Source organism: Mustela lutreola, chromosome 2 (assembly GCF_030435805.1).
Source record: "Mustela lutreola isolate mMusLut2 chromosome 2, mMusLut2.pri, whole genome shotgun sequence".
Lineage (NCBI taxonomy): Eukaryota > Metazoa > Chordata > Mammalia > Carnivora > Mustelidae > Mustela > Mustela lutreola.
In genome coordinates, this window is record NC_081291.1 from 141,360,912 (window position 1) to 141,386,662 (window position 25,751).

The following is a 25,751-nucleotide window of genomic DNA, read 5'->3' on the forward strand; positions in this document are numbered from 1 at the left end:
ATATCATCTACAGGGAAGATATAAATGCTTATTTTTTTGTTTCTTTTTCATAAAGATAATAAAGAGGAAATAAGAAGCGAATGGGAAACAATAAACAATTATACATTTTCAGAAGCAGAGGGAATAAAGCTAGCTACCAATACTATGGAGATTAAAACTCAGTAAAAGAGTATCATGCCAATAAATCTGTATACTCAGGTAAAATGACTCTGACCAATTTCTGACTTCAGACAAATTTCTGGAATAAAATCTTACAGAAACCATTTTAAGATTAAACAGAGGAAAAAAGAAAAAAAAAAACAATAAAATAGCCTTCATAGTCCTTTCATCATCAAAAAACCTGAAGAGATAGTTTAAAATACCTCACAATGATAATAGTAAGCCTAAGTTGTCTTACAGGTCAGTTCTACCAAATATTTAAGGACTATGTCTTTTTAGTCTTACACAAACTTTCTGAGAATAGAAACTGATGAACCATTCACCATTACATGTTTTAACAAACTTGAATTTTGGAGAAGTTTAAGGGTCATAGCAAAACTAAGTGGAAGACACAGAGATTACCCACACATCTCCTCCCCTACACATACACAGCCTCCACTATTAGTATCCCTTACTAGCGTTCCTCATTACGTTTACAGGGGTAGTATAACCTTGATACTAAAGTTGGAGAAGGAAAGAACAAGAAAGAAAAATTACAGGCAAATCTCATCCATGAACAAAGATTAAAAAAATACCAATAAACAAACAAAACAAATCCAGCAATATATTAAAAACAAAAAAAGAACAATACACTACAAGTAAGCTGAGTTCATCTCAGGACTACAGGAAAGATTAATAACAGAAAATCAGTTATTATTTACACATTCCTATAATAAAAGGGGAAAACTTTAAAATGATTTCAATTAATGTAAAAAATTTCTTGATTAAAAAAATGATTTCTAAAAAAACCTTATCCAATAGGAATAGAAGGAAATCTTGTGAAACAGGAAATTCTATCTATCAAAAACCAAAAAGAAAATTATTCTCATTAGAAAAATACTAGCAGAATTCCCATTCAAATTCCAAGTAGGACAATGACACTGCCAATTAATACAATAAATATACAAAGTAGATAGACATAAATTCAACAAATACAAGATCTTTATATAAGAAAAATTGTCTTTTACTGAGACATTTTAAAGTACTAAATAAAGAGGTATACTATGTCCATGGATGGTAAAATATAATATCTTACAGAAACAAGATCCCAGAAAACAGATCTATAGATTCAGTGCAATTCCAATCAAAGTACCAACAAGGACTTTTGCATTACCTGGAAAACTGATTCTAGCTTTTACGAGTAAGAAAAAGTTCCAAGTAGCAAATAAAAAAGAAAAAATTACACATAAGACTTCAAATTATTTAACAACTATTTATATAAAAACATTGCTAAAAAATTAAGAGACAAGCCACAGACTGGAAAAAAGATGCATAGCCCATGCCTAATAAAGGAACTAAACATAGAATATATAAGAAATTTCTCAATAATAAAAGAGATATATAATAATAATCTCAAAAATAAAAAGAGAAATAATCTTTTTATGAAAAATAGATAAAAGGTTTGAACAAATACTTTACAAGAGAAAATACACAAATGGCCAGTAAGCACAGAAAAAAAGTGTTTAACATCATTAATCACCAAAAAAATGCTAGTTAAAACTCACAACAAAATATCGCTTCAAATCCTTTAGAATAGTTGGAATTCAAAGATCTGTGATATCAAATGTTGGCAAAGACGTGCAACTGAAACTTCTTGTCGAAACATCTTGTTTATGGGAATGTAAACTAAAACAACTGTGAAAAACCATCTGGCAGTTAAATATACACCTATCAAACAATCCATCTATTCCGCTGCTAGGTATTTACGCAAAAGAAATGCAAACATATGTCCCTTCAGAGACATGTACACAAATGTTCATAGCTGTTTTTGTCTCAAAAATTGGAAACTCAATGCTAGATATTTACCCAAGAGTAGTAAAAACATACATTCCACAGACTTGTACAAGAAAATCCATGGCAGCTTTATTCTTAATAGCTCCAAGGTGGAAAAAAACCCAAATATCCTTCAATAGAATGAATTGTGGCACATTCATACAGTGGAACAGTAGTCAACAATAAAGGGAACAAACTATTAATAATATGTGCAACAACATGGATAAATCTCAAAAACATGCTAAGAAAAGACAGGTATAAAAAAATACATACTAAAGGTACAAAAATAATACATACAATGCGATGCCATTTATATTAAGTTCTGAACTAATCTACTGATTGCCTCTGGAGGCTTGGGGAAGGGCCTGACTACAAAGGAGCATGAGGAAATTTTTGAAAGGGATGTGATATGGAACACAAGTTCTACAAATGAATGTATTTGATAAACTTACTAGACTGCATACGTAAGATCTGTGTTTTACTCTATGATTTAAATTGCATTTTTAAAAATCATATAATAACACTCTTAACTCTGAATTACCAAAAATAACTAAAACAAAGAAGGGAAGACTTCACTAACCTCTTCTGACTTATTACTATAGCTGATTATATTAACAAATTTCACAATATTTAATTACCTTTGTATTTCTAGTTTGAACTACTCTTAACTCCTGGTTCATTTTTCTGACTTACTGCTGGATTTCTTGATAAAGTTCTACTTATAATTTTGCAACAATTGTTTAGAAACTCAAGAACATTATTTTAAAAAAAGCATTTCATATCCACCATACAATAAAGCAAATAATTATGCTAATGTTATTAGGAACACATTCACTGAAAAAGAAAAAAATATATACGTATAAACTAAACCTTAAGTCAAAATCTTGTGATAATAAATTTCAATTTAAAATAATAGTATGGGGGAGGAGTCAAGATGGCGGAGAAGTAGCAGGCTGAGACTACTTCAGCTAGCCGGAGATCAGCTAGATAGCTTATCTAAAGATTGCAAACACCTGAAAATCCATTGGCAGATCGGAGAGAAGAAGAACAGCAATTCTGGAAACAGAAAAACAACCACTTTCTGAAAGGTAGGACCAGCGGAGACGTGAATCCAAAGCGACGGGAAGACAGACCCCAGGGGGAGGGGCCACCTCCCGGCAAGCGGCTGAGCAACGGTGCACAAAATCAGGACTTTTAAAAGTCTGTTCTGCTGAGGGACATCGCTCCAGAGGCTAAACCGGGGCGAAGCCCACGCGGGGTCAGCGTGACCTCAGGTCCCGCAGGGTCACAGAAGGATCGGGGGTGTCTGAGTGTCGCAGAGCTTGCGGGTACTGGAACGGGAAAGCCAGCTACAGAGACAGAGCCGACAGTAAGCTCACAGCTCAGTGTTACCTTGAACCGGTCGCAGGCTTGGTGAGCTCGGAGCGCGGCCGGAGGTCAGGCAGACGGGAGTAACTGGGCGCTGTTCTCTGAGGGCGCACTGAGGAGTGGGGCCCTGGGTTCTCGGCTCCTCCAGCCGGAGACCAGGAGGCCGCCATTTGTATTCCCGTCCTCCTGAACTCTACGGAAAGCAAAGCGCTCAGGGAACAAAAGCTCCTGAAAGCAAACCCCAGCAGATAACTCACCCAGGCACCTAGTAAGGGCGGGGCAATTCCGCCTGGGGCAAAGACACTTGAGAATCACTACAACAGGCCCCTCAACCAGAATATCAACAAGAAATCCAGCCAAGACCAAGTTCACCTACCAAGGAGTGCGGTTTCAATACCAAGGAGAGCAGCAGAATTCCAGAGGAGGAGAAAGCAAAGCACGGAACTCATGGCTTTCTCCCTGTGATTTTTTTTAGTCTTGTAGTTAATTTAATTTTTTTCTTTTTCATTTTTTGGTTTTTTTTCTCGCCTTCTGGCAAATGTTTTTTAACTTTTATCTTTTTCTTTTTTAACGTTTTTAAACTATTATCCAATATATATATATTTTCTTTTTTATATTTTTCTTATTTGTTTTCTTTTTTTTAATTCTTTTCTATTCTTTTTTTTTCTTTCTTCCTATTTGAACTCTTTTTATCCCCTTTCTCCCCCCTCATGATTTGGGATCTCTTCTAATTTGGTTAAAGCATATTTTCCTGGGGTTGTTTCCACCCTTTTAGTATTTTACTTGCTCCTTCATATACTCTTATCTGGACAAAATGACAAGACGGAAAAATTCAACACAAAAAAAAGAACAAGAGGCAGTACCGAAGGCTAGGGACCTAATCAATACAGACATTGGTAATATGTCAGATCTAGAGTTCAGAATGACAATTCTCAAGGTTCTAGCCGGGCTCGAAAAAAGCATGGAAGATATTAGAGAAAACCTCTCGAGAGATATAAAAGCCCTTTCTGGAGAAATAAAAGAACTAAAATCTAACCAAGTTGAAATCAAAAAAGCTATTAATGAGGTGCAATCAAAAATGGAGGCTCTCACTGCTAGGATAAATGAGGCAGAAGAAAGAATTAGTGATATAGAAGACCAAATGACAGAGAATAAAGAAGCTGAGCAAAAGAGGGACAAACAGCTACTGGACCACGAGGGGAGAATTCGAGAGATAAGTGACACCATAAGACGAAACAACATTAGAATAATTGGGATTCCAGAAGAAGAAGAAAGAGAGAGGGGAGCAGAAGGTATACTGGAGAGAATTATTGGGGAGAATTTCCCCAATATGGCAAAGGGAACGAGCATCAAAATTCAGGAGGTTCAGAGAACCCCCCTCAAAATCAATAAGAATAGGCCCACACCCCGTCACCTAATAGTAAAATTTACAAGTCTCAGTGACAAAGAGAAAATCCTGAAAGCAGCCCGGGAAAAGAAGTCTGTAACATACAATGGTAAAATATTAGATTGGCAGCTGACTTATCCACAGAGACCTGGCAGGCCAGAAACAGCTGGCATGATATTTTCAGAGCACTAAACGAGAAAACATGCAGCCAAGAATACTATATCCAGCTAGGCTATCATTGAAAATAGAAGGAGAGATTAAAAGCTTCCAGGACAGAATGAATGGGTCAACCGGGAAATTAAAGAAGAATTGAAAAAAATCATGGAAACAAATGATAATGAAAATACAACGGTTCAAAATCTGTGGGACACAACAAAGGCAGTCCTGAGAGGAAAATATATAGCAGTACAAGCCTTTCTCAAGACACAAGAAAGGTCTCAGGTACACAACCTAACCCTACACCTAAAGGAGCTGGAGAAAGAACAAGAAAGAAACCCTAAGCCAAGCAGGAGAAGAGAAATCATAAAGATCAGAGCAGAAATCAATGAAATAGAAACCAAAAAGACAATAGAGCAAATCAACGAAACTAGGAGCTGGTTCTTTGAAAGAATTAATAAAATTGATAAACCCCTGGCCAGACTTATCAAAAAGAAAAGAGAAAGGACCCATGGGGCGCCTGGGTGGCTCAGTGGGTTAAGCCGCTGCCTTCGGCTCAGGTCATGATCTCAGGGTCCTGGGATCGAGTCCCGCATCGGGCTCTCTGCTCAGCAGGGAGCCTGCTTCCCTCTCTCTCTCTCTGCCTGCCTCTCCATCTACTTGTGATCTCTCTCTGTCAAATAAATAAATAAAATCTTAAAAAAAAAAAAAAAAAGAGAAAGGACCCAAATAAATAAAATCATGAATGAAAGAGGAGAGATCACAACTAACACCAAAGAAATACAAACTATTATAAGAACATACTATGAGCAACTCTACGCCAATAAATTTGACAATCTGCAAGAAATGGATGCATTCCTAGAAACATGTAAACTACCACAACTGAACCAGGAAGAAACAGAAAGCCTGAACAGACCCATAACCAGTAAGGAGATTGAAACAGTCATCAAAAATCTCCAAAAAAACAAAAGCCCAGGGCCAGATGGCTTCCTGGGGGAATTCTACCAAACATTTAAAGAAGAACTAATTCCTATTCTCCTGAAACTGTTCCAAAAAATAGAAATGGAAGGAAAACTTCCAAACTCATTTTATGAGGCCAGCATCACCTTGATCCCAAAACCAGACAAGGATCCTATCAAAAAAGAGAGCTATAGACCAATATCCTTGATGAACACAGATGCGAAAATTCTCACCAAAATACTAGCCAATAGGATTCAACAGTACATTAAAAGGATTATTCACCATGACCAAGTGGGATTTACTCCAGGGCTGCAAGGTTGGTTCAACATCTGCAAATCAGTCAATGTGATACAACACATCAATAAAAGAAAGAACAAGAACCATATGATACTCTCAATAGATGCTGAAAAAGCATTTGACAAAGTACAGCATCCCTTCCTGATCAAAACTCTTCAAAGTGTAGGGATAAGAGGGCACATACCTCAATATCATCAAAGCCATCTATGAAAAACCCACTGCAAATATCATTCTCAATGGAGAAAAACTGAAAGCTTTTCCGCTAAGGTCAGGAACACGGCAGGGATGTCCATTATCACCACTGCTATTCAACATAGAACTAGAGGTCCTAGCCTCAGCAATCAGACAACAAAAGGAAATTAAAGGCATCCAAATCGGCAAAGAAGAAGTCAAATTATCACTCTTCGCAGATGAAATGATACTTTATGTGGAAAACCCAAAAGACTCCACTCCAAAACTGCTAGAACTTATACAGGAATTCAGTAAAGTGTCAGGATATAAAATCAATGCACAGAAATCAGTTGCATTTCTCTACACCAACAGCAAGACAGAAGAAAGAGAAATTAAGGAGTCCATCCCATTTACAATTGCACCCCAAACCATAAGATACCTAGGAATAAACCTAACCAAAGAGGCACAGAATCTATACTCAGAAAACTATAAAGTACTCATGAAAGAAATTGAGGAAGACACAAAGAAATGGAAAAATGTTCCATGCTCCTGGATTGGAAGAATAAATATTGTGAAAATGTCTCTGCTACCTAAAGCAATCTACACATTTAATGCAATTCCTATCAAAGTACCATCCATCTTTTTCAAAGAAATGGAACAAATAATTCTAAAATTTATATGGAACCAGAAAAGACCTTGAATAGCCAAAGGGATATTGAAAAAGAAAGCCAACGTTGGTGGCATCACAATTCCGGACTTCAAGCTCTATTACAAAGCTGTCATCATCAAGACAGCATGGTACTGGCACAAAAACAGACACATAGATCAATGGAACAGATTAGAGAGCCCAGAAATAGACCCTCAACTCTACAGTCAACTAATCTTCGACAAAGCAGGAAAGAATGTCCAATGGAAAAATGACAGCCTCTTCAATAAATGGTGCTGGTAAAATTGGACAGCCACATGCAGAAAAATGAAATTGGACCATTTCCTTACACCACACACGAAAATAGACTCAAAATGGATGAAGGACCTCAATGTGAGAAAGGAATCCATCAAAATCCTTGAGGAGAACACAGGCAGCAACCTCTTCGACCTCAGCCGCAGCAACATCTTCCTAGGAACAACGCCAAAGGCAAGAGAAGCAAGGGCAAAAATGAACTATTGGGATTTCATCAAGATCAAAAGCTTTTGCACAGCAAAGGAAACAGTTAACAAAATCAAAAGACAACTGACAGAATGGGAGAAGATATTTGCAAACGACTTATCAGATAAAGGACTAGTGTCCAGAATCTATAAAGAACTTAGCAAACTTAACACCCAAAGAACAAATAATCCAATCAAGAAATGGGCAGAGGACATGAACAAACATTTCTGCAAAGAAGACATCCAGATGGCGAACAGACACATGAAAAAGTGCTCCATATCACTCGGCATCAGGGAAATACAAATCAAAACCACAATGAGATACCACCTCACATCAGTCAGAATGGCTAAAATCAACAAGTCAGGAAATGACAGATGCTGGTGAGGATGCGGAGAAAGGGGAACCCTCCTACACTGTTGGTGGGAATGCAAGCTGGTGCAGCCACTCTGGAAAACAGCATGGAGGTTCCTCAAAATGTTGAAAATAGAACTGCCCTATGACCCAGCAATTGCACTACTGGGTATTTACCCTAAAGATACAAACGTAGTGATCCAAAGGGGCACGTGCACCCGAATGTTTATAGCAGCAATGTCCACAATAGCCAAACTATGGAAAGAACCTAGATGTCCATCAACAGATGAATGGATCAAGAAGATGTGGTATATATACACAATGGAATACTATGCAGCCATCAAAAGAAATGAAATCTTGCCATTTGCGACAACATGGATGGAACTAGAGCGTATCATGCTTAGCGAAATAAGTCAAGCAGAGAAAGACAACTATCATATGATCTCCCTGATATGAGGAAGTGGTGATGCAACATGGGGGCTTAAGTGGGTAGGAGAAGAATCCATGAAACTAGATGGGATTGGGAGGGAGACAAACCATAAGTGACTCTTAATCTCACAAAACAAACTGAGGGTTGCTGGGGGAGGGGGTTTGGCAGAAGGGGGTGGGATTATGGACATTGGGGAGGGTATGTGCTTTGGTGAGTGCTGTGAAGTGTGTAAACCTGGTGATTCACAGACCTGTACTCCTGGCGATAAAAATATATGTTTATAAAAAATAAAAAATTAAAAAAAAAATAAAATAAATAGTATGAACTCTTGATTTAATATACCATATTTCATTGATTCTAAGATGTACATTTTGAATATTAACATAATTCTAATGAGAATGCATTTGCATGAGATGGTATCTTAAAATTAATGGCAATGTTTTCTTTCTTAGTAGTACACAAAATTATAACTGGCCACATCTTAGAGTCAAGGAAACACAAGTGTGTTCTCAAGTTCTGCCCACTGAAGTAAAGAAATGCTGTCGCTGCAGCATGATATTTTGACCTCTACCTACCATTCACGACTAAAAGGAGCCAATGTTATTTGGATAAATGGTTAAATCCAGGCTTTGGGACATAAAATTTCAATCGGAGACTGAAACAAAATGTAAAGAATTGTTTTTAAAACAGGGTCATGTGTAAAGGATACAGGAACCAATGTGAAGAAATTCTTGTGTAGCAAGAAAAACTTGCTACAATTTGAGCAGTGAAAAGTAACAAGATAACAATTCTGACTGAAATATGTTGAATACAATTCCCATATATCCTTGCAATACTCAAGAAGGAGAAAGCAAAAAGCAAAACTGACTACTAGTAGAGGGGACTATAGTATTAAATTTTGCTATTTAAAATTAGGTTCTATAATGGAGGTTTCATAAAAAGTATCCAATGACTACAGGCATTTGATATATATATCAAAATATAGGCCATCTGTGCATAGCAACCTAGTGGGACTTAGAGTTAAGTGGGATATTTGAAAAAGAGTGATAAAAGATTTGTACAAGAAACTTTCAAACCTGTCTCTATTTTCCACTATTTCTGTTCTAAGAAGATACCCAAAGTCCAGAGTTGGGTGAAGCAAAGGAGAACAGGTTGAAGAGAAGTGAGAAAGGAAACAGGAAACACAAGCTGCATCCTTTTGATTAATATCAATTACTCCTTTTTCTTTACCATCAAAACATGCATAAACAGACTAAAACAGCTCTAAACAATGTTCTTATATTTACACATAATATCTTCAGTTAGAGCCTAAAATGTCACTAGATCTTCACTCATTCAGAATTTACATAATCACAAGGTGGAAACTAAACTTCAGTTTCTGATTATCAGTTTAACCTTTAAATCGCCTGATTAAACTCCGTCTTCACTCTTAAAACCCCAAATTAGCAAACAAGCCACAATACAATATATGCTATAGCATAGGTCTTCTGTGAATAGCTGGGATCTTCAACTGCTTCAGCTGCAATACAAGCCATTGAGCCTTGGCCAATATAAGCCAATTTGAATAATCAATATGACAACCTTATTTTTCTAATGCAAACAGGATTGCTACAGTAAGGTGTCTCACTGCCACATCACAGTCATGGCCTCTTTTAACCCCTAATTAGATTGAGGCGATTATCCCTGCTCTTCCTTACAAGTGTACAGCTTGGATAAGGGATGACAAAAGCTATCTGCCACTTATTCAGCCTTTGCAGATAGCAGGTTATCCAGGGAGATAGAGAATAAAATCAACAAACAATTGTTATTCATATCATCATCTAAAGTGTTAAGATAGTCACAGTTTCCATACATGCACAGTGAATATAGCCCAGAGCATGAGGTAACTGCAGACTGCTTAAGAACATCAGGGTTACACAGATGGAAATTCATGGTGATGTTGGGGAATTATGTCTAAATCAAATTCATTTGCATAAAAAGTAATGATCGGGGATTTGTCTTTTGTATATAATATATGAAGATTTCATTATGTTTCTCTTCATGAACTCTTTGAAGCTAAATTTTAATATTGATTTTTCTAAACACATAGCATTTATCATGAAAAGAATGCCAAATTAATGGTCTGTAGAAACTTAAATGCATTAAGATTCAATTAAAATACTCTTAAATATAAAACAGGAAACTTCTTTTCACTATGATACCGCATGGGTTCTCGTATTAAATTTACATGATCAAGGGTTATATCATTAACTCTGTGGATTTCAAATTTTTTTTCTTAACAACCAAATTTTTTCTCTTAACAACCAATCTCTGAAATTTTGGTCATCACATCAGACCAACTATTAACAAGAGAACTGTGGTTACAAGAAAGAATAGAGGAGTTGCAAAGACACCAAACTGACAATCTCCTAGTAAGTTTAACTAAGCTAATGTGAGGACAATATAGAAAGCTGGGCCCACTGATAAGAAAAAACTTTGGGGGCAATATCTGCATCTACTCTGATGATGATAAAATCACAGCGGATGTAGTAAGATAAGGAAATGTGGAAAAGGATTTCGTATCTTTTCCTTTCCACTTGCAAGAGTCAGTAGGTGCCTTTTTTTAAGGTCATAATCACTTTGCTAAAAGAAAAAGAATGGGAAAGCCACGTTTCATATGGAATTCTGTTCCTATTATTCATTCAGTTAATTAACATTGTTGCTTTTAATGCAGCCAACTAGAAATACACTCTTTCCAATAACTGAGGTCCCATCCCTAAACTTCATCAAGTGCCACTCTAAGAACAACTAAAACATTTTAAATATAACCACTGGTAGCAAAAAATCTGCCATATAAGCATGATTTCCATACACAGCCATGAGTTACTGAACCCAGATTGCCATGTAGAGTGCTATGATTATCTGGTTATCAGTAGATCATTTAACTAAACTACATCATGAGTTTAATTTAGTGATTGCTAACCTGTCTGCGCATTGTAAGATTATCTAAACCTGTGTGCCTTGTTCCCTTGACATAGGCTGAAACATGACTTCATTCTTTCTTTTTTTTTTTTTTAAGATTTTAAAATTTTATTTATTTGACAGAGATCTTAAGTAGTTGGAGAGGCAGGCAGAGAGAGAGAGGAGGAAGCAGGCTTCCTGCTGAGCAGAGAGCCTGATGCGGGGCTTGATCGCAGGACCGGACCATGACCTGAGCCAAAGGCAGAGGCTTAACCCACTGAGCCACCCAGGTGCCCCAACATGACTTCATTGTTAAAGTATAATATTGACTCAGAATATTGAGCAGGACTTGAAATCCGAATCATAATTCACTTCTAAATGTGTCTCCAGAGCACCACTGTTGGACATAGACACCAAAGTGTATTTTATTCACATGTATGCATTTATGTGTATGTGAATATATTGTCTTTTTCTTACACATTTACAGTCAACAATTTCATTTTAAACATCTGATTTTTAAAAAAATATATTTTATTTATTTATTTGACAGAGATTACAAGTAGGCAGAGAGGCAAGTAGGCATAGAGAGAGAGGGGAATACAGGCTCCCTGCTGAGCAGAGAACCCAATGCGGGGCCTGATCCCAGGACCTTGATATCATGACCTGAGCCCAAGGCAGAGGCCTAACACTGAGCCACCCAGATGCCCCTACACATGTGATTTTAAGCAGCATGCTTTTCTTAGTATTCCAGATATCATTTAAGAGGCAAAGTGGGAGGTGCTTGAGGGGTAGGGAAGGGAAAAAATGAAACAAAATGGGATCGGGAGGGAGACAAACCATAAGAGACTCTTAATCTCACAAAACAAACTGAGGGTTGGGGGGGGGGCTGGGGTTGGGGTTGGGTTATGGACAGTGAGGAAGGTATGTGCTATGGTGAGTGCTGTGAAGTGTGCAAACCTGGCGATTCACAGACCTGTACCCCTGGGCTAGTAATACATTATATGCTAATAAAAAATTAAAAATTAAAAAAAAGAATAACTTCACTCTTATTTTAATCCATCTTTCTTGTGCGTTATTTTACTATTTTTCAGCTTTCTTTGTTCTTTTACTCAGAACTTTATATGTGCTTGAAAAGTTACCAGCAACTCTTTATTAAAAGTACAATAAAGAACTAGACCTTGAATAATTTGAGAAATCAAAGTGAAAAACTAAATTATAACATATAAAACTATTGATTTTCAAACTTTCTTCTGCAGCTCAACTTTATACAAAACTCCAATACTGTCAGCATATCTCAATAATATTCCCACTCAAAAGAAATAATGCATTATTGGTTTTTTGCTTGGATTAAGAACCATGCAGCATACTGCAAATTTTAAAACATTAAATCTGAGGCCAATAAATAAAAGGTCCATGGTCCTTATCCAATTCTGGATTTCTAACTAAAGAGTGGCATGATAGTCACAGGTTAGTCACACATTTGAAGAGAGAATTAGAAAATGGTATTTTAGAAAGCAAGTAATTTACTCAGGATATGGGATTTAGTATTTTCAAGGTCATTTTCAGGTAAGAATAATACCTAGTTATTCTTCATTTTTACTACAATTAAACAAGAAATAGGATAGCAAACTTAGGTTAACTACAGAAAAGCATTTCTAAAGTGTGTTAAGTACCTGACTAGATTACTAAAGGAGGCTGGAATTCTCTTATGTCAAGGACTTGAAAAGGATACATTTTAATTTTTAGGAATGGATACTCTGAAAGCAGAATAAAGGACTTGTGACAGTCCTTCTCACCTTAAAATAAAATTCTTAAAACCATGTGCTTATGGAGTATCAAGCTTTTGTATTTGTTTCATTCCTAATTTAAAATGTATCTAAGAGGAATATATAAATAATGGAATATTCCAGATTCGATTTGGTAGAGGGCTAGAAACAAGGGGGATAATATATGAATAGGGCTCAGCACTGCATGAGAAAAGGAAGAAAGTATTAAAACATGAAACAATTTAAAAAAATTAAAATTTCATATTATAACAAGTCTTTAGGTAAGTTATAAAATAATGTATCACCTACTAATACAATCTGTGAACAAATTATAAAGAACTTCAGACAAATTAAGTACAATTCACACCCCCAAAATTGATATATGTAGATAAAAATCTATTATTTTATTTATTCACTTAATTTTTTCACCAATATTGAGCAAACAAGCCCATTTGTTTTGTTTTGTTCCCCAATGGGGATCAGGTATTATATACAGAAAAAATATATCAAAGCAATTTATTCATTAAGAATGTGTGCCTTAGAAATCAAACCACTATAAAAATTCTTTTTATGTTGCCAGATCAAATTTTGAATGGGCCTTAACCAAATGATCAAAGTTACCGCCACCATAATGAAAAAATACCAGCATTCTGTGAGTCCTAATATGATGTGCTACAGATGACACAACGTTATTTCTGTGATATTTCTGTCAAAAAAAAAACACACAAACTGAATCAAATCATTAGGAAACATTGGACAAACCCGAACTGAGGGACATTCTAATCAAACAACCAGCCTATATAATTCTAAAAATGTGAAGATCACGAAAGACGAAGAAAAGCCAAGAAACTAGTTTACATTAAAGGAAACTAAAGAGACATGACAACTATCTATAATACATGACCCTGGGGGCGCCTGGGTGGCTCAGTGGTGAAACATTCGCCTTCAACTCAGGTCATTATCCCAAGGTGCTGGGATCAAGCTCCGCATTGGGCTCCGTGCTTGGCGGGAAGCCTGCTTCTTCCTCTCCCACTCCCGGTTTATGCCTCCTCTCTCACTGTCTCTCTGTCAAATAAATAAATAAAACCTTTTGGAAAAACAAAAAAAAAAGTACGTGACTCTGGACTAGACTTGATCTTTGATGGAGGGTAAAGGTGGTTGACATGCAAATAGGAGGTTATATGACATAACAGGAATTATGAACTGCTGATTAGATAATACCATGTCAATGTTAAATTTCTTGATTTGGATTACTGTGTTGTGGCTACATAAAAAAAAAAAAATTCTTACAGGATAACCACAAAAATATTTAGGCGTAAAGGGACTGATACCTGCCACTTACTATCAAATGATTCAGAAGAAAGAGTACTGAGAGACAGAGAATTTGATAAAGCAAATGAGGCAAAAAAGATAAACAATTGGTGAATCTGGATAAAGTATTCATGAGAGTTCTTTACTCTTCTTGTCTAAGTTTGAAGTTATGTCACTAAAGAGCTACAAAAAACCTTAATTGGGTGTATTAATTCCTACAGAGTACTTTCAGTTTCAGCTAGGAACCTACCTCCTTCAAACCTGACAGCACCAGAAAAAGAAAACTCATATTTAGTAGGCAAGGACATCTACCCTTTAAAGAGGTATACATAGAGCATATAGTCCTAAAGCATTATTTAATATACTTAGAAATCTGGAATTTATAAAACTATTTAGGAAGCATAAAACTAATTTTAAAATGCCAGATTTTTACTATTTTCAGTCTTAAAATGTTTTCATCTGATGATAATCTCACAAATCCAATCACCTGCTGTTTTAAGCATCCCATTTCTAAGGTGATATGAACTCAGTAATTTTTTCCAGGAATTTTATCAATAGTGATATCAGAATTGAGAGACTATGAGGGAAAACTCATGGCATACAATCGAAAAAGATGGGATTCCCCCCCCAACATTGACTTCAGAATATAAGAAGCTAAAGCCATCCAGATACAAAGGATATAGTTCGTAATGGTTTACTACAGTTCTTAAAAGAGCTCTGAAAGTGAAACTAGCCTTCTGGGATAGCTGACAAACAAATGTCTGAACACCCGTGTGTGATGTGTTATAATCTACAATAAGCAGGTCTGAAGTGGTTTCACTGAAGCACCAGAACACTTACTTCCTGGGTGCTCAACCATCCTTTCATCAGATCTGTCAATATCCATCCCTTTTAGTAATAGTCAAGAAACAGCATCATTAAATTCCCTCTAAAAAGAGTATTGCAATCAGAAATGACAAAGTAAATTTTCCATCACCCACAGAAATAAGAAGTATCATATTATATTATAATTATTTTACTGATTCAGTCAATAAAATTTTTGGCTAGAGTAATAATATTTTTGGTACATTAAAAGTGGGCACTTACTCACTGCTAGCAGTGGAAGAAGGGGGAATTCATACCAGCTTCCCAGGGTACAAAATGGCAATGTATGTTAACCTCCTAAAAACCAATACTCTTTAACCCAGCAAGTTCATGTCAAGGAATTTATTCTACAGAAATATAAGAAATATACACATACAAAAATATTTCTGCATATATGTACAGATACATGAACATGTACAGATATATGTATATGTACAAGAATATCCATCATTTCAATAAATGAAAGCAACTTATATGTCCAAAGACACAAGGATTTTAAAATAGGTTAGTATGCATCTATACAATGCAAAGTATGCTACTCTTAAAAATGATGACATAATAGATTAGCATATTAGTACATCTATCAAATTTTTAAATAAACTAGAAAATATATACACGTATACTAAAAATTGTATTTAAGTTAAGAAGGGTGCAATCAAAAGTATCTACACCTCTTTGGGAGGCCACTTTTCTATACAAGAGGTTGTGGCAGCCTACACCAGAAGATGACAAACTATAGTCCTTAAACTAACTTGGCCCCCCCTTCTCCGCCCACCCCTCCCCCACTTATGTAAGTAAAATTTACTGCAACAAAGACATGCCTATTCATTTATTTATTGTCTGTGGCTGCTTTTCACATTACAACCACAGAGCTGAGTAGTTCTGACAGACACTGTAAGTCCACAAAGCTGAAAGTATTTACTATTTGGATCTTTATGGAAAAAAGTTTCTGAATGCTGGTCCAGAAACCTAGCTCACATTTCTCTCCAATGCTTTCCAAACAGTCTTTCAATTTATCTGATTATATCCTATAATTTGATATATATCTGATATATATAATTTGATATATATAATTTGATATATAATCTGATATATATAATTTGATATATATCATATATCAAATTATATGATATAATCAGAGACTAACTGGTTTCCAAACTATCTTTGCATATGCAACAGGAGAGTAAAAGCATCTCAATCCATTCACTCACTCCAGCCAAGGAGGAAAAATGGAGCAAGTAAGGAGAAAGATGGAAAGAACAGAAAGGAAAGGGGAAGATAAGGATTAAAGAAGGGATAAGAAAAGTTTGAAAGCCACTGATCTAAATAAAGGGTCGAAGGAGGAAGGGAAGACAAGGCGATCCTTATTTGGTAAATGAGTTTGTATTCAGGAACTGAGTTTGTAATGGAACCCACATCTCCTAATATATTCCATGTATATTTTATAGATGTATTCCCAATTCTCAATTGGGGGAATAGCAGATAGATTTTTAGGTATTAAAATGGTTTGCATAAATTTAATTTTTCTCCTAGGGGGGCAATTAGGAGAAAAAAAATCTTGAGAACAATAGTATATGGAAAATATTCCTTAATTGTAAGTTCCCTTATACAGAATATTAAAAGGCTCTTAATTACTAATATACACATTTTAACCCATCATTTTTGGTTCCAATATGCACAAACTACAAATCAATCCTGTTATCAGCCAGTCTAAAAAGAGGAAACTCTGGGTGGCTACAGAAAAGGGAAGGAAAGTAAAAGAGCAAAAAAAACTTTACTGTAGTGAAAATGTGTAGAGAAAAGTAAACTCAAAACTCAGAACTGTGCACCCTTAGCATCTGTAAGAAAGAGGGTGCTGAGGGATGAATGGGTGGCTCAGTCAGTTAAGTATTTGCCTTCAGCTCAGATCATGATCCCAGAGTCCTGGGATCGAGTGCCACATCAGACTCTTTACTCAGCTCAGAGCCTGTTTCTCCCTTTGCACCTTCCCCTGCCCATGCGCTTGCTTGCTCTCTGAAAAATAAATAAGTAAGATCTGAAAGAAAGAAAGAAAGAAAGAAAGAAAGAAAGAAAGAAAGAAAGAAAGAAAAAAGAAAGGAAGGAAGAAAGGAAGGAAGGAAGGAAGGAAGGAAGGAAGGAAGGAAGGAAGGAAGGAAGGAAGGAAGGGGATGCTGAGCAACATGCTACACCATAAAGTTACCACCATGGGCAAAAGCCTAAATAACCTCATATAACACTAGGCTTGGGGCACACAGATTGAGAAAGACCTAATCAGTAATCTCAAACACTCAGGTTATTTGTTATCTCTTCAACAACAGTAGGAACCAATGGATATAAACAACTATCAGCACTTCAGGGAAGAGAAATGGAAAGTTTTTAGTACGAAAGAATGAAAATAGAAATTAATGGTTGTACTAGCTACTAAGCTATTGTCTCTGTCATAAATCTAGTACAGAATTCTGCAAATGGTATTCTTCCTTTGCCAGCTAGCACCCTGTTAAATTCTGCTAGGAAGAGGTGTTAGAAAGTTGAATAGTTCCAGCAAGTGAGAAGGGCTTCCCTGTTTTTACTTGCTGCTCCTGTCAGGGCTGCCATGGCAACAAGTCTTTCCCCTAGAGGAAGTAACTCCTTAGTAGAGTAGGTTCCAATTTATAGGTTGTTGTTGTTTTCCATTTTCCCAGAACCAGACCCATCACATTCCCTCAGAGGCCACTAGCAGTAGCCAAGCAGCATCTACTTCTCAAAGGTCCAGCTCTTAGTTCTGTGAAGCCCATACCACAAACCCCTGGAGGTACCAACACTACTCAATCAACACCTATTCTTTCCAAGTCTGGATCCCAGTTCTGCCCTTCTCTGAGATCCTAAATTCTGATAATCTAAATCCTCTTCTCTCTTTTTTTCCCCTAAAGATTCTGGAAAATACATGGAATGCTTCACAAATTTGTGTGTCATCCTTGTCAGGGGCCATGCTAATCTTCTCTGTATTGTTCCAATTGTAGTATATGTGCTGCCAAAGAGAGCACCCAACTTCTCTTTGTTCCCCTAGAAGCAGTACATGATTCTTCGTATTACTATCTCTGTTATCTCAGCGTTCCCCCTTTTAAATCACCTTCCCATACTATTTAACCAACTCACCATAAAAAATTCTGTTAAGATAAGGAGTGTGGTTTCCTCTTCCTGACTGATACAATGGTATCAAATACTTATTTTAGATGTAATTAATATTCTCTTTAGTGTTTTAGTTTATCTAAAAAATATTTTTAAGGACTATTAGAATTTTATTCACACTTCAGTCTCTATAAATGTTTTTGTTTTTTCTTGTTAGGTGTAAGTTTTTTTTCTCCCACAATTCTTTTGGTTAAATCTGTGAGAAAGCACCAACAAGTCACTAATGTGTTTGTTATACTTAATCTGTCCTATACCTTCTAATTGTGTCTAAACCCAAAGAAATGCAAATCTTCCTTTTTAACAATAACAGCAAACCCTTTAGTTTGGGCAGCAGTAACTGGAATAGCTAGTGACAGGTAGAGGAATGGCTTTTAATGAGTTATCAAGAGGCAGCAGATTAACTGAATCTTCAAATCTCAGAAAATGCCCACATTTATTAATACATATTTTTTAGATATATACTGGAGTTAGTCACAGTGGGGAGATACAAAATGTCTAAGTGTAAAACATGTACTTCAATAAGAGTTATTTGTACAACTACTTAACTATTGACTTAATCTTAAATAACTTAAGAGTTATTTGTACAACTACTTAACTTATTGATAAATCTTACCTTGATTGTTACCTTGGGAAAATAACATAATTTAACCTCTGGTAGCCTCAGTTTTCTCATCTGCAAAGAAAATAGGCTGGACTAGATCTCTGTTGCCCTACGTCTAACATAACAATCTAAAAAATTTCTTTTAGTGTTAAGGCACTAGGAGTTCAGTATCATTATCAAGAGAAACAAAAGACTGGTTTTGTAAAGGGAAAAAGTAAAGAGGTAGAAAGAGGAGTTATCAAGATGGATAGTTTAAAAACATAATTTGAAAGAGATTCAAATACATAATGTTTGAGAATTATCTTCTTCCTCTAAATCAAGGAAAGAGAAGAAAATATATGACAGGCCAATTATCTGGTTAAAAAGATAAAAAGTTTCTTTATTTCTGTGTTATTACAGTCTTTGAAAACATTTACTAAGTCAGGAATGATACTTCTTAAATTCTCTTCCAGATAGAAAACATGTCATTTTTTGTTTTTCAGTTTAAAAAATTAAGTCAGTTTTGATATTCTTCTCTCAGATCGTCTGACCACATGCCATACAGTAGACTATATGCTTTCACAGCTTATTTATAGAAACAGTTAGATTTAAAGTACCAGTTAAGAGGAGTCTTGGTGGCTCAGTGGGTTAAGCCTCTGCCTTCAGCTCAGGTCATGATCGCAGGGTCTTGGGATGGAGCCCCGCATAGGGCTCTCTGCTCAGCAGGGAGCCTGCTTCCCCCTCTCCCTCTTTCCCTGCCTTTCTACCTACTTGTGATCTCTCTCTGTGTCAAATAAATAAATAAATAAAACCTTAAAAAAAAAAGTATCAGTTAAAGGTTCATGGGCTAGGCCAGATCATTTATCATTTAGCAGTTACCGCTTAACTTGGTGCAACTCGTAGGTTTTGATGCAAGGGAAATTTGGTGAAAACAACTTTCAAATTTAATAATCAATTAAAATTACTTCAATGTAAACTGAGGGAAAAAAACTGAAGGAGGATAACTAACGTTTTTAAGAGATCTCCCTGACTGCTCTGTTGATAATGGTTTGTAGGGAGGGTAAGAGTGAAAGTAAGAAGTCCAACTAAGCTATAGTTCAGATAGAAAATGATACTGGCTTGATCTGTATCAGTGGAAATATCACTCCATTCATGTATCAGTGGAAATAAATTAAAAAAAAAAAGATCTTTCTTTTGATGGCCTCAATAAGGTCAAACATTTTTGTAGAGGATACTAAAGTAACTGAACTAGAAAAATAGCAGAAAGAAAGAAATATATGCTAACAAGATATAAATGAGGGATACAGCTTGGTGATAATGACAAGCTTGTTAACTTGTTAAGATTTGACTATAGTACAGTAGAGCATGGGACTATTGATCTCGGGGCCAATAGTTCGAGCCCCACATTTGGCATGACTATAGGAGTAGGCAGCTTAGAAAGGTTAGAGACAAAGATAGTTACAAGTGAGAAAATGGAAGCTAAATGAGAAGTAATGCTATCATTATTACCAAATACCTAGATATTCCCCTACTAACATCTGTTGGTCAGAATGTTTTATATAACATATATAGTATACTATATGCAAATGAGAACATTATAACTGCTAATAAAATATCTAACTTATAATGTCCCTCTTAATGTTATTATTAATCTAACCATATACCCAAACTTATCAGTCCACTAAAATAGCAATGGCTTTTAGAACTTTCATGGAGACGTTCAGCAACATAATAATAATATCTAGGCAATATAATAGTTTGTTTTACTACGGAAGGTAACTAGACTTACTGTGGTGATCATTTTACAGTATACACAAATATCTAGTCATTATGTTGTACATCTAAAACTAATTTAATGTTATACCTCAATTTAGTTATACCTCAATTAAAAAAATAATAGTAATAATGGCTTTTTCCAAAGCTATTTGTATACAGCATACTTAAAATAGACCACGTATGTTCAAGTAAAACATGGAAAGATTGGGTTCTTTACACCAATCTCTCACCTTTTTATAAGTCTTACTATTTCTATAATAAAAAGTTGACAGAAAAACTGAGTGTTGAGAATGTGGACTGGCAACCACAGTCTCAGAATCTATATATTTTTTAATTAACCAATAATGTATTATTTGTTTCAGGGATATAGGTCTGTGAATCAGAATCTATATTTTTGATGAAAAGTGGGCTCCTCTATTTTGAAAAACTGGCATGCTGAGCTCTATAAATTGCCTAAGGCAAGGTGCTAAGCATAGGAAAGGCATCTCCACTTTATGAAACCTTTGTCCTGGAATAGACACTATGAATCTTTCAAAACAAAGGAGTGTAAGTTTGCTGCTCAGGATAATACATTGAACATAAAAGATTACTAATGACTTATGAGCTCCTAATGTAGCATGAATCATGCCAGCAACACTAGGATACTGGTTTCAACAAATAGCCTATTTTATTTTATAAACTTCACCAGAATATTATCAACCGCAGTATTAGAAAATGGAAAGCTAATAAAATTAGGAGGTGGCATCGGCATACTGCACACAGTGTTTCTCATCGCTCTAATGCAGAATCTAATGGATGAGAGATCCATCTTTTAACTTTAAAAAAAAAAAAAGAGCCAGTAAACTTAGAAAAATAAACCTCTATTTGACAAAGTTATTAGAGAATATTTTGCTACCTCAATTCAATAAACTGCATTAGTGAAACTAGTTTCTTTTATAAGAAAAAAGGAGAGGCAGCATACTTCTGTTTTATTATACTTCAAAAAGCCTGATTATATTAACAGTTTCTTGTTTTCCTTGAGCAATATCTGAAGTAGAAGACAACTGAAAGATTAGAGGATTATAAATATTCTCTTTCTATAAAGATATTTTCCTAATTCTATAATAGAGGATATTATAAATACAGGATAATATCAAACTTTCAGAAATCAATGCCTTTCACAAACACCCAGGTTACCTACCTGTGAAATAGAGCTTTTAATATCTAACCCTGATTTTATTTGATATCATGACCAAGTATTTTTCTGAAAAATAAATGGTTATTAGCAATTTCTACAATAGTTCCATAACAGCAAAGGCAGAATCCATGTTTAGGTGATTACTTTATGTTTTGATTCAGTTATCTGCAGGGTGTCTGCATGGTACTCTAACTATTTAAAGCCAGCAAAAAAGATTACAGCTCACACTAACTGGATTTTCACAGCTCCCTATCATTCGGCTTGAATTCCTCATGGGCAGATTAAAAGGGCCAAGGCAAACAATAGTCTTTTTACAAGGTGGTTATTGGAGGGGGGGGGCGAAGGGGAAGAAGAAAAGAGAAAAAAAACACTATATTTTATGGTCAAAACAACAAATTATTTAAGGAAGCAGCCACATAAAAACAAACAAATGTCTAGCAGAGGTAAAACTCCAGGTGTTGCAATATAATGAACACAAATCAAGAAATTAGTAGCATCTGAAAGAACAATAGTTTTTTTCTGAAATCTCTAACATAAATAATATAGTTTTAGAGTTCAAAGATGGTTAGTTATGGCGTCAAAGAACAGAGTGAAAAGTATCAATGATCACTTAGTTTAACTTACTGTTATTGTATACATAGATAGGCTGAGGCCCAAAGAACTCAACATGGCATTTTCAAGTCAACTACTGGAGATTATCAAAATAACCATGAAATATTTCATGTTCTTTTCCACTTTCACTTAACCACCCTCTCATTCTCTACCTTCATTCATTTCAAATGATCAAATAACTTCCCAATCTCTGAGTGAGTCCTGGATACAAGGCCTTCCTTATGCATTATCCCCCCTAATCCTCATGCAATCCCAGGAGGTAGTTATTTTCATCATGGCTATTTTACAGATAAAAAAAACCCTAAGACTTAGAGAGATTAAGTGACTTGCCCAGGATCACACAGCCCGTAAATGGAAGAGTTGGATTTAAAACCAAGTCTACAGAACTCTAGTGTATGAGCTTTTAACTACTGTGCTATACCTAGCTTCTCTATTAGCTTCTTTTCCTCATTTCATGGATAAGCCCCACTTTTCTTCCCCGCACCATTCATTCACACAACTCATCCAAACACTACTCTTAGTGTCTCCACACTACTGTTTAGTATTAAATAACCAGCCGGTGTCTGAACCCAAGTTAGATCAAGATCCAGTTGGGTAACATTCTTTACTTATTTTCTACTTACCTTATCCTCTACTACCACTACTTTAAGTAAAGCTTCATCACTGCTCTTTCAGCCGTACTTACTATAAAACTTCAAAATGGTCTCTCAGCCTTTAATCCTTTCTCCTTAATGCTACTTCCCAGATTTAAAATTGTTCAAGTCAAAACTCCTTTGGCATCTCCTTCTATAACCTCTGCTTAAATTTATTTTAGTCACAATAATCTCAAAAGGAAAAATAAGTTTAAGTGCATATATTTATATTTGCTTATAGCTTTTTAAAGAAATTCTAGAAGGATGTGTAGGAAACTAATAAATGTGGGGACCCGGATTTCTGGGGGTTGATGTGAGGCTAGGAATTGGGTGGATAGGAGATGAGGTGGAAGAGAGATTCTTTACTGTATGTTTATATCATTATGTAATGTTCGGTTTTGAACTATGTAAGTATTCTATCTATTAAGAAAAAAGAGGAAAGGAAAAGGAAGGAAGGAGAGGGAGAGAAAGAAACAAAAGAAAAAAGGAAGAACAAAGCTAAATGTCACCCTCTTGTTCCCACCCTCTTCTGCATATTGCCTGACAATAAAATGGTAATTTCACCCAAAAGGCGGGAATAAAATAATTCCCAAGCACTCTATGATCCCTCTTGATTCAGTCCTTTCCTTTTTCCGTCTCCTTCTTACTTCCTCTTCTATGTTCTGTTTTTCCAGATGGCTTAGTATCAACACCTTTAGAAAATCTTCCTTGACTAACTCATTTTGGGTTAAGTAGCCGTTTGATATGCTTCCCTAATATAGTGAGCATCTCTCTGTCACAGCACTCACATGACGCTGTTACCATCTATTTACATGTCCAATTATCAAACTAGATGAAAGTTTCCCAAAATCAAGGACCATGTCTTATTGGTCTTACACATTCTCCAATAATCACAACAGTGCCAGGCACATTTTAATAGCTCCCAAAGCAATAGATGGCACATGGCATTTATCTTTGCTATGGCCCATGGATCAGATTCAGCAGTCACTGTCATTTAATCTTACCATATGAGAAATATTGCTTTGGTCAGTATAGCCTCCCCTTTATAGGTATGCACAATTATCAAATTCCAAGTAAAATACACGAAGAGTTAAAGATCAACAGGAATTAAAAACCCAACACTCCAGGCCAGAACACTCCTGAGCTCAGTACCTACATACCCTTTTGCCTATTTTATTTCACTTCTTGAATGTCCAAAGCAAACTTACAATCTTCTGTCATACCACGGTCTCTTCCAGGATAACCATTAGTCGATTTTATATATACATATACATATATACATGTATATATAAAATCCATCACTCCAATAATACAAACCAGAAAACTACTGGTTATCCTCAGCATCCTCCTCTCTTTTACCAAACTGAATCCATCATTAAATACATAATATGTCTCAAATCCATCAACTTTTCTATCTTTAATGCCAAATCCCTGGTTCAAGCTACTATTACATCTCTCCTGGACTACTGTGCTACTAATCTGGTTTCTCTGCATCCACTCTTATCCTCTGCAATCTGTTTTCCACACTGCAGCTGGAGTGATCTTTTCAAAACACTAATCTGATCATGTCACCAATCAGATTAAAACACTTCAAAGGCATCCTGTTATTCTTAAGATAGAGACCAAAATCCTTAACCACGTCTACAGGGCCCTACAGAGTCTAGCCCCTATCTGCTTCTCTGGCCCCAACTCATACTGTGTTCCCCCCTTTTCTCCATACTAGTGACTCTTAACATCTTTCAGTCCCTGTTCATATCAGTCTCTCTTGTGTCTAGGGACCTTCGCAGATGATGTTTCCTCTGTCTACAATGTTCTTCTTCATTCACTGGTTTCAATTCATTCTCATTTTTTAAAGAAAGTGTGTCTGACTGTTGTAAATCAAATTCCCTCCCCTGTTATATGCTATGTAGCGTACTATGCAATTCTCATCCATGATATTTATCACCACTGAAAGTTTATATTTATTTACGTGACTTCATAATTGCTGTTTTCCTTCACTGGACTATAAGCTACATGGATTCAGAACCGTAACTATCAATCACCGTGGTATCCCCCCAAAAAACAACAAAGAGCCAGACACAGTAGGTACGTCACAACTATTTGATAAATTAGTGACAGAAAGAAAGGAAGGCATGTCTTAGGTAGTAACACCTAGGCTACATTCAGTCACCATTGTCTTGCATATGGAAAAGGTAGACTCCAAATCAGGGTAATTATTAATATGAAGAGTCTAAACATCATAATTTAAAGTTTATACTGAGAACCTTCTCCTTCCCCTTCAATCACAGAATATTATATATAGTCTTCTTCATTCAAGACTGGTAAGGTAATCTTCCACCACAAAAAGAGACTTCAGAGACCATGTACTCTATCCCTCTCATTTCACAGTTAAAGAATATAAACCCAGGGGCACCTGGGTGGCTCAGTGGGTTAAAGCCTCTGCCTTTGGGGTCATGATGCCAGGGTCTTGGGATAGAGCCCCCACATCAGGCTCTCTGCCCAGCAGGGAGCCTGCTTCCTCCTCTCTCTCTCTCTGCCTGCCTCTCCGCCTACTTGTGATCTCGGTCTGTCAAATAAATAAATAAAAATGTTTAAAAATATATATATATAAACCCAGAAATGTTAAGTGACCAATCCAAAGTCATATACAAATTAGAAGAGCCAGGACTAGAGCCCACTTACCAGTC

General features: G+C 36.0%; 1 protein-coding gene and 1 non-coding gene across 2 annotated transcripts in view; both read right to left on the reverse strand.

The window, feature by feature from the left end:
• RSRC1 (arginine and serine rich coiled-coil 1) overlaps positions 1-25,751 on the reverse strand; it is a 419,337-nt gene that overhangs the window by 249,062 nt on the left and 144,524 nt on the right. The gene's annotated exons all lie outside the window — the stretch shown is intronic.
• On the reverse strand, positions 18,037-18,142 carry LOC131826135 (U6 spliceosomal RNA). Its single transcript, XR_009351430.1, has one exon. It is a non-coding gene; the product is annotated as a U6 spliceosomal RNA (small nuclear RNA).